At 32.7% G+C, this 14,400-nt stretch overlaps 1 pseudogene; it reads left to right on the plus strand.

Annotated features, from left to right (window-relative positions):
• Window positions 1-14,400, plus strand: part of LOC137235316 (uncharacterized) — a 67,757-nt pseudogene that overhangs the window by 27,436 nt on the left and 25,921 nt on the right.

Genomic DNA, 14,400 nt, shown 5'->3' on the forward strand with positions numbered 1-14,400 from the left:
CAATAGGAAAAATAGCTCCTTCAAATTATTCAAGTAGTTTAATATTTAAAAATTCATGAGCTTAACACCGGCTTATAATTATTAAAAATCAATTATTATGTTTGTTTAAGAGCAACTGAAAAGAAACAAGCATTTACTGGTATATTGCGATGGTACCATTTCGAAAACAAACAAACATGTAGTTAATTATAAACCAGGAAAGACTTAAATCATCTTCATGGTGTCCGAATATAAGACATACAAGAAATAGTACTTCATAGCAGATTTTGTATACTTCGTATCAGAATTTCTTTTAATATTCAGATAGTTACAATTCATGTTCAGAATTCCATTTCACATTCAGAAAATCACATTTCATATTCAGAATTTCCATTTAGTATTCAGAAAATCACATTTCATATTCAGAATTTCCCTTTCATCTTCAGAAAGTTACAACTCATATTCAGAATTCCCCTTCATATTCAGAATGTTACAATTCATATTCCGAATTTCCACTTAATATTCAGAAAATTTCAATTCATATTCAGAAAGTTACAATTCATTTTCAGAATTTCCATTTAATATTCAGATAGTTACAATTCATATTCAGAATTTCAGTTTCATATTCAGAAAATCATATTTCATATCCAGAATTTCCATTTCATTTTCAGAAAGTTACAATTCATATTCAGAATATTACAATTCATATTCATAATTTCCATTTCATATTCAGAAAGTTACAATTCTTATTCAGAATTCCCCTTCATATTCAAAAAGTTACAATTCATATTCAGAATTTCCATTTAATATTCAGAAAATTTCAATTCATATTCAGAAAGTTTCAACTGATATTAAGGAAGTTACAATTCATATTTAGAAAGTTACAATTCATATTCGGAATTTCCATTTAATATTCAGATAATTACAATTCTTATTCAGAAAGTTACAATTATTATCAGAATTTCCATTTAATATTCAGAAAATTACAATTCATACTCAGAATTTCCATTTCATATTCAGAAAATCACAATTCATATTCAGAAAGCTAAAATTCATATTCAGAATTGATATTTTGAATTGAATATTAAATAGTATTCAGAAAATCACAATTCATATTCAGAATTTCCGATTTCATATTCAGATAATCGCATTTCCATTTCATTTTCAGAAAGTTACAATTCATATTCAGAATATTACAATTCATATTCAGAAAGTTACAATTTATATTCAGAATTTCCATTTAATATTCAGCAAATTTCAATTCATATTCAGAAAGTTACAATCGATATTTAGAAAATTACAATTCATATTTAGAATTTCCATTTAATATTCAGATAATTACAATTCATATTCAGAAAGCTACAATTCATATTCAGAATTTCTATTTAATATTCAGAAAATCACAATTCATATTCAGAATTTCCATTTAATATTCAGAAAATCGCATTTCGTATTCAGAGGTTCCATTTCATTTTCAGAAAGTTACAATTCATATTCAGTATTTCCATTTAATATTCAGATAATTACAATTCATATTCAGAAAGTTACAACTAATATTCAGAAATTCAGATAATTACAATTTATTCAGAATTTCCATTTCATATTCAAAAAATCACATTTCATACTCAGCATTTCCATTTAATTTTCAGAAAGTTACAATTCATATTCAGAAAGTTTCAACTGATATTCATAAAGTTACCGTTGATATTCATAAAATTACAATTCATATTCAGAAAGTTATAATTAATATTCAGAAAATTACAATTCATATTCAGAAATTTACAACTGATAATCAAAAATTTTCACCCTATATAATGTAAACAATGCTTTAAGTGACTCAATCGTGCTTCATGCTTCCACCTTGTATAATTGTGCTTCATGCTTCTACCTTGTATAATTTCACCAGGAGTATCCATGAAGGAATATTAGCAGGTGGTGCATTGCGCATGTAAACATTATTTCAGCAGTTTTTTATGGGCAGTTATGACGTCATTTTCTTTTAGCTCTTGTTTTTTTCTCTATTTCTTTCGCTTAAGTAGGCAACTGTGACGTATATGCGCAGAGCGAAGCAATTTGGACTCGTGAATGCGCAATCTGGGTTTTTTATTTGTGATGAGTATCGAACAAAAGTATCGAAAACATTTAACGCTTCGATATTTTTGCAATATGCATACCCACATACATACCACATAATACCTGGTAATTGTTTACAAAAGGGTGCATCGCTAATTTTTATCCAAAATCCTTGAGTGGGGTATCAAAAGACGGGGTTTGACCTCGCAGTTAAGAATCCTAAAGCGAAAATTAAAAATTGTATTCCTATCAAGAGATATTTGCAAAAGAAGTTGAAGATTTCCATGTGGGTGTAGTAATTGGTTGGTGTAATTGTTGTGCACAGAGAAAAGAGTTGCGTAGAAAGTGTTTTGGCTGAGTCAGTTTTGATCCCCAAGAAGGTGTTGGACCGGCCATGGTTATTTTTTAAAAGCTCGGCCGAAGGCCGCCAATACAGAGAGGTGTTCTGCTTAAAAAAATAAGAGTAATTTTTTACAAAACGTTGCATCACTAATTTTTATCCAAAATCTTTGAATGGGGTATTAAAAGACGGGTTTTGACCTCACAGTTAAGAGTCCGAAAGAGAAAATTAAAAATTGTATTTCTGTCAAGACATATTTGCAAAAGAAGTTGAGGATTTCCATAAGGTTGTTGTAATTGGTTGGTGTAATTGTTGTGCACAGAGAAAAAAAGTTGTGTAGAAAGTGTTTTGACTGAATTAGTTTTGATCCCCAAGAAGGTGTTGGACAGGCCAGGGTTATTTTTTAAAATCGCGGCTGGAGGCCGCCAAGGCAGAATGTGTTCTGTTCAATAAAAGTATGGATCGGGCCCCCGATTTTGGAGCCTCTCTTGACCTTTTTCCGGTTTTTGCAAATAATGCTTTCGGATTCTGGAATCAGAAGTCAAAACGCGTCTTTTGACACCCCATTCAACGATTTTTGATAAAAGTTAGTAATGCACCGTTTTGTAAAAAGTTACCCAGAAAAAATCCAAAATTATTTTACTTGGAATAAGTTTTACGAATTTGTTGTAAATTAGTTGTGCAGAGTTTAACTGATTTTTTTTCTTTTTATAAAAAATTTGGTATGGTAATGCAAACTTCACGCGGAAGTTAGCCTACCACCACACCTTTTTCAGCTTATATTCAGAAAGTTTCACTTCATATTCAGAAAATTACAATTCATATTCAGAATTTTCATTTTATGTTCAGAAAATCAAATTTCATATTCAGAATTTCCGTTTCATTTTCAGAAAGTTACCATTCATATTCAGAATACTACAATTCATATTCAGAATTTCCATTTCATATTCAGAAAGTTACAAATCATATTCAGAATTCCATTTCATATTCAGAAAGTTACAATTCATATTCAGAATTCCCCTTCATATTCAGAAAGGTGCAATTCATATTCAGAATTTCCATTTAATATTCAGAAAATTTCAATTCATATTCAGAAAGTTTCAACTGATATTCAGAAAGTTACAATTGATATTCAGAAAGTTACAATTCATATTCATAATTTCATTTAATATTCAGAAAATTACAATTCATATTCAGAAATTCAATTTCGTATTCAGAAAATCACATTCCATATTCAGAATTTCCATATCATTTTCAGAAAGTTACAATTCATATTCAGAATTCCCCTTCATATTCAGAAAGTAACAATTCACATTCAGAAAGTTTCAACTGATATTCAGAAAGTTACAATTCATATTCCGAAAGTTATAATTAATATTCAGAAAATTACAATTCATATTCAGAAATTTACAATTGATATTCAGAAAATTTCACCCTTCGATTGTAAATTTTTTTTACATACATGGAAGCAATTGTTTAACCAGGTATTTTTTGGGGAATATTTTGAATAAGGTGCCACGATTTTCCAACTTTTTTTTCGAAGGATGGAGGGGGTCCTAAAAATCACAAAATTGTCATCCGCAACTCTAGGAAACTCTTAGTTTATGAAATATAAGCTTTTTAATTTCCAAATTTAGTAAAATTTCAACTTAAGTCCTGCACTTAAAATTCGGGTCGCACATGTCGATAGCGGTATCAAAAGACGCGTATTTGCGTCAAGATTCAGAATCCGAAAGCGGAAACTATATTTCTTATCTCGTTTAAAAGTTATTCGCGTAAAACACGTCGATACTATTGTCGATTTTTTCGTTGTTGCAATTAAACAATCGAAAACATATTAAGGTGGTGGTGAATAGTGTTGCAGCTCCGCAACCATATCTTTTTATCTTGGTAGAACATTAAGGTGGTGGCACGTCGACATAAATGCAAACAAACATACACTATCAATGTATTTTGTTTTTGTAATTCTCTGAATAATTTGAAATTAATGTATTTAATTTAGAGAAACGCGAGATTTTTAAGTAAATATTAAAATTTTTTATGATAAGAATTTAGAAAAAGGGGCTTAAGTGCAGAATACATTCATTTGTCAAAAAAAAAAAAAAAAAAATCGGGCTTTACAGTGATTTTTATGCTGATTCCAACGGTATATTTCTTTTTTGGTGCAAATGAAAGGTTTGGGGGTAGTTCCATATCAAAATGCGAAATTATCAATTTTTCAAATCAAAATATCTCCGAAACTAGTGAATGGATTTGAAAAATTAAAAGATCGAAAAGTAACTTATAAAAATACCTTTCATCTGATGTATATATATCTTTAACTTTTTTAGTCTTTATTTACCAAAAATTTGAAAAAGCTCTTTTTTGGTGGCCATGGACAGTAATTCTACGCAGAACAACTTTCTGCATAGGCGGCCTTCGACCGCGCTTATAAAATTAACCCTGGGCTACGCCATGCTAAGTCCGGGTGTGTGGTATAACCGTGGCTACCGCCACGGTGATGTCTTTCTGCGTAGTACACTCTTCTGCGTAGGCGGCCGTCGGCCGCACTTTAAAAAAATAACCCTTAACCGATCCAACACCGGCTACGTCATGCACAGTAATTCGGCGTAGAACACCTTTAAAAAAATTACCTTTAACCCATCCGACACCGGCAACAAGAAAACTAACATAAAAACTCACCTCCAAACAAACCCGTCAAAGAGTTCTACAAAATCAAAATACATTGATAGGGTATGTTTGTTTGCATTTATGTCGACGTGCCACCACCTTATAATGTTCTACCAAGATAAAAAGATATTGTTGCGCAGCTGGCAACACTATTCACCACCTTCATATGTTTTCGTTTGTTTAATTGCAATAACGAAAAAGCGACAATAGTAAATAAAATAAATGTAAGGCGCGATAACCTCCGAAGAGATCTAAGGCCGAGCTTCTCTTCCAATTTGCGTCGTGCTCCTCTTGATTTTCCCTACAAATTGGCCGGACGGGACCTACATGTTTTATGCCGACTCCGAACGGCATCTGCAAAGCAGATGAGTTTTCACTGAGAGCTTTTCATGGCAGAAATACGCCCGGAGTGCTTGCCAAACACTGCCGAGGGGCGACCCCGCTTAGAAAAATTTTCTTCTAATTGAAAAATCTTATTTCTAAAATTTTGATGTTGCTTTGCCCGGGAGTTGAGCCCAGGGAATACGGTGTGATAGGCGGAGCACGCTACCATCACACCACGGTGGCCCCCAATAGTATCGACGGGTTTTCCGCGAATAACTTTTAAACGAGATAAAAAAATATAGTTTCTGCTTTCGGATTATGAATCTTGACGCAAATACGCGTCTTTTGTTAACGCTACCGACGTGTGCGACCCGAATTTTAAGTGCAGGACTTAGGTTGAAATTTTACTAAATTTGCAAATTAAAAAGCTTATATTTCTTAAACTAAGAATTTCCTAGAGCTTCGGATTCCATTTTGGTTATTCTTAGGACCCCCTCTACCCCTACTAATCAACAAAAGTTTGAAAATCGTGGCACCTTATATAAAATCCAACCCATTTTGAAGCTTTCTGTATATCAATTGAAGCTTTCTGTATATCAATTATAACTTTCTGAATATCAGTTGAAACTTTCTGAATATGAATTGACATTTTCTGAATATTAAATGAAATTCTGAATATGAATTGTAACTTTCTGAATATGGAATGGAAATTCTGAATATGAATTGTAATATTCTGAATATGAATTGAAATTTTCTGAATATTAAAAGAAATTCTGAATATGAATTGTAACTTTCTGAATATGAAATGGAATTCTGAATATGAATTGTTACTTTCTGTATATGAAATGGAAATTCTATATATGAAATGTGATTTTCTGAATATGAAATGAAAATTCTGAATATGAATTGTAATTTTCTGAATATTATTTGTAATTTTCTGAATATGAATTGAAACTTTCTGAATATAAACTGAAAAAGGTGTAGTAAAAACAGAAAAACTCCAAAATTATTTTACTTGAAATGTGTTGTACGAATTTGACGTAAATTAGTTGTTCAGAGTTAAACTGATTTTAATTCTTTTTTTATTATATTTGGTATGGTAATGCTAACTACACGCGGAAGTTGTCACTACCACTAGTTTAAGCAGAAAAAATCCAAAATTATTTTACGTGAAATTTGTTGTACGAATGTGTTGTAAATTAGTTGTGCAGAGTTAAATTGATTTTTTTCTTTTTTTAATTTGGTATGGTAATGCTAACTTCCGCTAGAGCTTTAAAAAAATATATATAACTTTATCTGTTTTTTTTTGTTTTTTTTTTTATTTAAAGTACTGGGCCTTCGAGTTGGAGTTTTAAAAACATCACAAAATTATAAGTAACTGAAAACATTAATTGAATGTACGGCCTGATAACTACAAAATTTATTTAATCTACGAGTAAAAATCATGCAGGAAGAGGATCTCGGCAGTGTTCTTATATTAGACGAAATTTTAAGTAAGTGATTAAATCGTATTGTATTGTAGATTAGGTACTGAAGAAAATAAAAAAATAAGGGCCTACTGTAATTTCATGTTAAAAAATATATTAATATTTCTAACTTTACTAGGTCTCGAGAGTAACGCATTTAATGATGTTCCACCATGTCTGCTTGAAGACGAACTTGAGAAAAACATTACTGAGCTAGATAAGCACTACATTAGGACTGAAGGTCCAAAAACAGCGGTTGAGATAATAAACAGCTTGGATGATCCGGAATTGGATGCAAGCTTGGAGGGCAAAGATTTTGAAAATGGTGGCCTCTCTTCGTCTTTTGAAGTATGCCCCCAATCCCTGTCACTTGAAGAGCCTAACAAAAATGGGAACGACATATCTTGGAACCATTCAGGAGAATTTTCTATGGAAACTGACTTATACAGTTCAGATCAAATAAACATTCCAGCGTTTACGGGAAATATTAATGACAAGGACTTATGCGCACAAGCAAGCACACGAAAAGCTAAACCTAACTTTTGTTTTTTTTTTGCAAAAAAATGCAAACGGTCATAAACCGTTACCTAGAAAAAGTCCACAAAAACGAGTCTCCAGTCAAGAAATTCGCTGTTCTTCCTAAAGATTATTTACAGATTTTGCATATAGTCAACAAGGTCTAATATCTCTGCGAAATTATCAAAATCTATGCTAAAAACACTGCAAACACAAAAAAAATGATATTTCTCAATTTGCCGATCTCTTCTTCTCATTCTTTTCGTAGTTTTACTATTTTTATACCCAGCTATGCTTCGCATACGGGTGGCATAACTTTGTAACTCCCTAAAGGAAACGAGATAGATATAGGCTTCCACATATCAAAATTATAAGCATCGAAAAAGAAATCGGTTGAGCCATGTCCGTCCGTCTGTATGTAGGTACGATAACTTGAGTAAAAATTTAACTTAACGAAAGTTGGAATGTATATTGGTTTTTACACCAACTGGTTTCGTATTTAAAATGAGCAAAATCGGACAATAACTACGACCAATAAAAAAAAAATATAGCCAATATAATATTATTTTGATAATTTTCAAAACTGGGCGTGGCACTGCCTCTTTTTCGAACTCGGCTATCGAGGCTGGTAATGAGGTGAAACTCGAAAACTAAGTAAGACAACCAAACTTTATGGGTGAATTGGATATGTCGATGGGAATAGTAAAAATTAACGGAATCGGTTCATAACCACGCCCACTTCTTCATTAAAATTTAAAAGCAATATTCGAAAGATACATAGCTACAAAGTAGGCGTGGCACTGCCCACCCCTGCTTCGGAAACATCTTAGAGCTAAGAAAGCCAAGACTCCGGTAAACATCAAAATATGCGAATGAGATTCTGTACACTTATTATCCTTATCTAGTAACAGACCAGCCTCAAAAATGTTCCAAATCGGTCAACTGCCACACCCACCGTGCTATATAAAAGTTACGCGTATATTATAAGGGCCAAAAATTAAGGTAGGTTTGTGAACCAACTGTAGGAATTTCTGGCGTTTAATATTTAAAATGTGCATATTTTGGCCTGATAGATTAAAATAAATTTTTTGCTATAAAAATGGGCGTGGCACCGATCTTAAAATAATAATAAAACAGTAGATGTGGAAGTTGATAACAACCGAAGCAAATAAAACTCTTCGATAAAAGCTGAAAACTTATCGGAAATCATTTCATTGATAAATTTCTAAGATTACATATCATAAACTTTAGAAGATAAAATAATAAAATTGTTTGTCAGTGATGGAGGAATAAGTATAAATATATAAAATAACTGCTTACCGAAACTCACTAGTGGGTTCGGTTCGACCCGAACTTAGGCTTCCTTACTTGTTTTTCCTTAAACTTTAAGATAAATATAAATAATATAGAATATAAATAAAAAGTCGGTAAATTTGTATGAGCTCGCCTTAAACTTTATTAACCTACTCTTGCACTCGCTCGTTTAACAATATTTACTCAGATGGTCGTGTGTACTTTTAGCTTTAAACAGGCACTCAAAACCTTATACTGATAATGAAGAAAATCAAATATATTGAAGTGCCACCGATAGTTTCGCAGCTGTAGTGATACACATAGTTCTCAAACCAGATGCAAATTTCGTTAACCATTTCCTCACGGCTGATAGTTCCCCATATGGTTGATAGAATTGCAGTATGAAGATTTTATTGGGCAGCTGCGGAGTCATAAGTGGGTTCAGCGATTCTAATTTCTAGGAAATTTCTGAATACATAGTTTTAACGCCTTACAAATTTTAGTATAACAAAGTACATTTCTCATTTTCCATAAAATTGCATTAATTTTTTACATGTCCTGGAACTTGAAAAATTGTCAAATATCAATGCAGTTTTTCGGAGAATCGAGTTTTGCGCTTTATTATTTTTTGGCAGGCTAGAAAACTGTACACTCAGTATTCTTATAGAAATTAGTACGTGCTTTCATAATATACATATCAGAGCTGTAAAAAGATTGAATCAATTGAGTGTGCATTCTCTCAGCATTCTTTTAAAAAAATTGTGATTTATTGGTTGCATATTATAAATCTCCATTCCTGAATGGCTCAAAATACCTTAACTCAAATGTAAAGTGTGTGTGTTATTGAATGGTAAAATATAATTCAATATAGAGTGGGAATTTAGGAACCATTCCCAATCTTTAGTGAATGTAAACTTGAAATGAATGCACACTTTTTTTCCATTCAGTACTAAATACTTTTTTCCTAGGGTTCTTTTTTTCTATACTTTCATTGCCATCAGATATGTTAAATCAATTTAGGAGTTGGGTGCAAAAAAAGGCGTAAAATTTATCAATAGAAATATAGCCCCTTCTAATTATTCAAGTAGTTTAATATTTAGGAATTCATGAGCTTAGCACCGGCTTATAATAATTGAATATTCAATCATTATTTTTGAAAAGAAAGAAAAATTTACTGGCATACTGCGATTTTAACATTTCGAAAACCGCCACATAATCATCAGTCAATTTCGAATGTTATCAAAGGCTTCGCTGATATTCGAACCGCGAATCACATGGTGAAACTGCAGTTGCCTTAAGTCATCGAAATATGCCAGTAAATATTTCTTTCTTTTCAATTTCTCTTTAAACTTCGCAAAGACAATCTATTGCTTTCTTGTCAAAATGGTTCTATATGTCCTACTTATTTTGCTGTTGTAGTAAAATGGATATTGTAAATGAACACATTGTGCATTGACCAAATAGAGTAAATTGTGGATATTTTTTGCCGATAATATAACAAAAACAGATACTTGAGTTTAAGTCGTTTAAATTTAAATACATCAAAGTACATAGTCCTATCAGCGATTTCGTTGTAGCTTCCTAATTCTGAGAATTTCGATAAATATATGTCTAATTCCATGGCATCGTCCTACAGGGATTCAGGCTTTTTCTATTCACCTGAGTCACCTTCCCAGTTTTCCTTCATATGTGCCACGAAAAAAAAAAAAATGTTTCATTTGGAGAAACTCTTCAGAGGTTATTAATTTCCCTCCCCACAAAGAGATTGAATGGCTCCATCGGATTACAGTTTTTTACAGCTGATGTTTTGACAGTGTTTGACGGAATATAAATATAGGACCCGAGTGATTGAGAAGGACCATTAGTCTCTCTGTCTATTTGCATGGCATTTGTAGGTTGAATTCTATCTTACTTGAGCAGATTTGTATTCGAAGTTAATTTTCTTTGCTATCAACAAAGCTACAACTACCTATAGAGCCTACTTCAAATGACTGTAATTACAAACTATTGTGTTTAGAAGAATATTTTTCTTAGAAAATAGAGAAAATAGTATATTGCTGTTGCAATTTGGAAACTCACAAACCATTATCTATACAGTATTTGACCATAAACCGCTAGGAAGAATATATGAAGGAACTTAAGAGCTTTTATGATATATATCTTTCAATTTGTTCAATCAACAATTGAGGACGTTCAAATGTAGATTAGTACTTTTTCCTGCAAGCCTTTTATATGCCACATTGGCAACACTTATTTAGAACGATGACAATTTTCGGAACAGGGATGTTGAAATATTTGTCACTTGTTTTTTTATTATTAAATTTTTAGAACAATTTTAATAAAAATGCTTTTTCAATAACGAAAAAACTGGTCATCACTGTCAATAACTAAATTTTTGTGTTGATAGTTTGAAGTGGCTTTAATTAAATGCAACCATGTGGTATTTGAGCGGGTTTTGTGCTTGTACGACATTTTTCATAATTGATTTGTACTAGAAAAGTGTGTGCACACTCAACAAAGGCTGCATTAATTTGAATGCTTATTCTGTGTTGAAAAATGTTTGTGTTTCAACCAATTACTTCATTCTTTCTTCGAAGAGTTCAAGAGTGCATTCTTTTTTTCCCACCACTGAATGAAGAATGGGTTGACTTTTAAGCCACATTCCTTAACAAGGAATGAAAGAATGAAGAAACAGCATTCTGAATACAATGATTTAAAATTTCAAATGATTGCACACTTTTACAGCTCTGATACATATATGGCCAACTACCAACGCGAGGAGATTGGTCATGGAAATCTGTTCCTGGCTCGGCGAGAAATAAGAGGTAGCTTTTTCATTAATTGTTTTCTTTATTTCTTTAGGTAACGAGGAAAGAAAGAAAATTATTGAAACTATACGCTTGAAAGGAAATTATTTATATAACACAAACAGAATTTATAATAAAACAGGGGAGCTGCTTGTATCTCGACGACCTCAAAAAAATAGATCCGCAGCTCTTTATAAAACCTGTCACCACTGCAAAGGAGTTTTTTCGCTTAGTAGTTTTAGAAGGCATCGCCAAAGTTGTATGTGCGCTTCGGCGAAAGGAGTACGTTCCAACACTGTTCTTTGAAGGCGTATTGAAGGACGGTTGCATAGTAAGGCCAATCAAAGACTTGTCAAAGTAATGGCAGTTTTGAGAGAAGATGATATTGTAAGATTGGTTAGGTATGATGACCTATTGATTGAATTTGGAAATTGTCTTTGTGAAAAATACTATAAACAGCAGCAAGAAGAAATGATCCGAAATCGTTTACGGACCTTTGGTCGCCTTCTTGCAACAATGCGGGACATTGACAAAGATATCACAGATTTTAAATCAATCTATCATCCGCAACTCTATAGAACTATGATAGAGGCTGTAAGAAAAATATCGGGCTTCGATCCACTCACTGGTGTACATCAGGCTCCTTCACTGGCCACTTCTATTGACACCTACATTAAAGCAGTCGGTGACTTACTTAAACTATATTATGTGAAAAACACAGACGAAGAAAAAATTGTGGACAAATATCTATTTCTCCACAAAATTCAATACAGCCAAGTCATAAATAGGGTCGCACGTGAGGATCAATCCGAAAAACATCGTCAACACATAAAACCATTGCCCACAACCAGCGACATTAAAAAACTAACTATTTATGTTAAAAATAAAATGTTAGTTCTTACGAATTATTACAAGAACAGTACGCTTATCAGAACTGGCTCAGCCTTCTTCAATATACCTTGATTTCAATTCAGACCTTTAATCGTCGTCGGGCGGGTGAAATTGAAAGAGCGTTCATTGCAGACTTAAAGTCCAGGGAAAGAATATCAGAAACCGAAAATACTGAGATGTTGGAGAAATTGTCCGCAGCAGATAAAAATTTACCACAACATTTTTCAAGATTTATAATAACAGGGAAATTGGGACGTGATGTCCCGGTTCTGCTTGATCCCGAAATGGAAAAATCCATCAATTTGATTTTGATGCATAGAACCTCTACAAAAATTCCAGCAAAAACCCTTACATTATTGGTATTCCCGGATTTACCGACGGAAGGTTCAAATATCTGCGGGCTTGTCGCATCAGCTGACAGTTCGCTGATGAATGTGGCGCAGAACACCCCGAAAGGTTACGTGGAACCTATTTGAGGAAGCACGTTGCCACAAGCTGTGCTGAAGAAAACATGGATGAAAACAAAATTACTGATATTGCAAATTTTATGGGCCACGCGGAGGCAGTTCATCGGTCACACTATAGAAGATCTGTAGTGTCGAGAGACGTCCTTGGGGTAGCCAACGTACTTATTAAAGCACAGGGTGACGAGAATTTTAGAAATAATGTTAATGAAAACGACAGTACTTCAAAGTCTCAAGAAGAGGCATCTGTGGAGAATGAAGTAATCGATGATGAGACTCCATCATCTTCTCGAATTTCTTGTATATCTGCTTCGAATGCTGCTCCCCGAATCAAGAAAAACCGAGTTATATATTCATCTTCAGAGGAGAGCTCTTCCGATGAAAGCAGTCCAAGAAAAACTAGTACCATTACAACGCGCTTTGTCAAGTGAAAGCCTGTGAAGAAAAACGATGAAAATGAGGATATAAAAAGGAAACTCAGGTGGACAGCCGAAGAAAGAAAAGCGGCCTTCGATGCATTTGGCGAGACTATCAAAAAAACCGACTGCCGAACACTAGAGACTTAAAGAAATTTTTAATTGATAACCCAACCTGTACGTACCGTGAACCAACTTCGTACATGGGCATCGAACGAAAAGAAAAAATATGTCCTTAAGCGTGAATAATTCTAGCAATATTTTTTAACAGAAGTTAATTTTTCTAAAGTAGACTTAAGCATAAATTAAGAAAAGTATTTTGTATCAATTTAATTAATTCATTTTTGAGGAACATGCCAAGAAAGTAATGATACTGCATCATATTATCTTTTGCATCAAAGTGTTCATTCAACATAACACTAATTTACGTCAATAGTGTCATAACTCAAAAAACACAATTGTTCAGGAGAGCCACCCAAAGATTTCAATTGCTATATGTTGTGTGTGTAAAGGCCGGTTTTGATTTCTATCTGACGTGCTCAATTTTTTACGGATAGCAAAGAATTTTTTATATAACATTGATCTTGATATTGAGTACGATTTTACGTTATTAACTCGAAAATCCTGTTTTTTGAGTTATGACACTATTGAAGTAAATATAGTTTTTAAATGTTATAATAAGGGTAGCTTAAAATTTTACTAAACCGTTTTGTATGCCACCATTTGAATTCCTTATATGCATATGCCTTGTAATTTGTTTAAAAGCGTATATTCGACATGTATATTTTATTTGGTATAACAGTAGTTGATTCGCTTTAAGCAAAGAAATGCAACTGTTAGTTTGTTTTGTATTCCACCGTTTGAAATATTTATTAAATGTATGTACAGTATGCATTTAATTTGCATACTATCCAGCAAGCACTGGGGGAAACACTTCAAGTTTTTAAAATACCGTTATATCACAATTTGATGTGCAACAGACTTTATGTACAAATTTATTAATTTAGTTGATTTGCTCTAAGCAAATAAATGCAAATATGGGTTTTTTATAATCCACGGTTTGAATTGTTCATTAAATGTATGTACAGTTTGCATTCGCATACTATTCAAAAACCATTGCTGGAAAAAAATTTCAAATTGAAATGTTATATCACCTAATGG

Source organism: Eurosta solidaginis, chromosome X, assembly GCF_040869045.1.
Source record: "Eurosta solidaginis isolate ZX-2024a chromosome X, ASM4086904v1, whole genome shotgun sequence".
NCBI lineage: Eukaryota > Metazoa > Arthropoda > Insecta > Diptera > Tephritidae > Eurosta > Eurosta solidaginis.